The sequence below is a fragment of the Larimichthys crocea genome, chromosome I (genome assembly GCF_000972845.2).
Source record: "Larimichthys crocea isolate SSNF chromosome I, L_crocea_2.0, whole genome shotgun sequence".
NCBI classification, from domain to species: domain Eukaryota; kingdom Metazoa; phylum Chordata; class Actinopteri; family Sciaenidae; genus Larimichthys; species Larimichthys crocea.
In genome coordinates, this window is record NC_040011.1 from 34,230,484 (window position 1) to 34,232,575 (window position 2,092).

Below are 2,092 nucleotides of genomic sequence, written 5' to 3' on the forward strand. Positions count from 1 at the left end.
ACACCCTCTGTCCTTAGACCCTCGGTTCGAGTGAGGAAAAAACTTGCCCACAAAACCCTTTTAACAGGGAAAAAAATGTGGAAGAAACCTCAGGAAGAGCCACAGAGGAGGGATCCCTCTCCCAGGACGGACAGACGTGCAATGGATGTCCACGTGTACAGGACAATCAACACAAACATATTGTACAATGACTGATAAATGACAATGATTATAATGAATGATAAAAATGATTACAGTAATAGATATGGTGTAATAATGACAGTAATAATATATGTAGTGGGCGTCATGCAGGATCACAGCAGCAGCCACGATCCACGAGAACCTGCTGGACCAGAGCACAGAAACTCCGGGGAAGTTTGGTTGTAACATGCATTATGAGACATGTCCACAGATGGAGAGATATGGAGAGATTGGAGAGTATAGAGATGTGATATTTATTGAGAGAGTGAATTATAGAGAAATATAGAGAGATATATATAGAGAGAGATGGAATATTATATATATTATTATAGAGAGAGGAGAGAGAGGAGAGAGAAAGACTTACAGAGATAGAGAGATAGATGAAGGGGAGAGAAGAAAGAGAAGAGACGAAGAGAGAGAGAGAGAGACGAGACGAGAGAGAGAGAGAGAGAGTTTTCGGTAAGGGAGATGTGTGCATCTTCAACCAATACCGTGCCTGGCTAGGCATAACCCTCGGTGGGGTCCCCGGCAGTGTAATCCTATGGCAGCATAACTAAGGGATGACCTGAGCCAGCCCTAACTATAGGCTTTATCAAAAAGGAAAGTCTTAAGTCTATCTTAAAGGTGTTGACCGTGTCTGCCTCCCGAACCCAGAAGGTATTTGTTCCACAGAAGAGGAGCCTGATAGCTGAAAGCTCTGGCTCCCAATCTACTTTTGGAAACTTAGGAACCACAAGGAACCCAGCGTCCTGAGAGCGCAGTTTCTAGAGGGTAATAGGTAATAAGTATTTGGCTCTTTAGATAAGATGGTGCCTGCATGAAGAGCTTTGTAAGTAAGGAGAGAATTTAAATTCTATTCTAGATTTAATAGGTAGCCATGCAAGGAAGCCAATGGGAGAAATGTGATCTCTGATCTTGGTTCCTGTCAGACACGTGCAGCAGCATTCTGAATTAACTGCAAAGTTCTAAGGACTTATTGGAGCAGCCTGATAACAAAGAGTTACAATAGTCCCAGCCTTGAAGTAACAAATGCGTGGACTAGTTTTTTGCATCCGCCTGAGAGACAATGCGCTCTGATTTTAGCGATGTTACGTAAGTGGAAGAATGCAGTCCTCGAATTTGTTTTATGTGGACGTTAAAGGACAAATCCTGATCAAAAACAAGTCCAAGATTCTTTACGTGGGCTGGAGGCCAGGGTGATCCCATCTAAAGTAACTAAGTCTCTAGAAAGAGAGTTTCTGAGGTGTTTGGGTCCAATTACAAGAACTTCCAGTTTTGTCTGAATTTAACATCAAAAAATTGTAGGTCATCCACTTTTTATATCCTTAAGGCATGCTTGGAGTTTAGTTAACTGATTGGTTTCATCGCGCTTGATCGATAAATATAATTGGGTGTCGTCAGCATAACAATGAAAATGATAGGTGATTCCTAATGATGTTCCTAAAGGAAGCATATATAAACTGAATAGAAGGGTCCAAGTACAGAACCTTGTGGGACTCCATGACAACTTTGGTCTGCATGGAGGATTCATCATTGACGTGAACAAACTGAGATCGATCTAAAAAGTATGATTTAAACCAGCTTAGGGCGGTTCCTTTGATGCCAATTCGATGTTCCAGTCCTGTAAAAGAATTTGATGGTCAATGTGTCAAATGCAGCACTAAGATCTAACAGGACAGTACAGAGATGAGTCCTTTGTCTGATGCCATTAGGAGGTCATTTGTAACTTTGACTAATGCGGTCTCTGTGCTATGATGCACTCTAAATCCTGACTGAAAATCCTCAAATAGACTATGTTATGGAGAGTACACACAGCTGATTAGCTACAGCTTTCTCAGTATCTTAGACAGAAAGGGAAGTTTTGATATCGGTCTGTAGTGGCTAAACCTCTGGGTCTGAGTGGGCTTTTAGA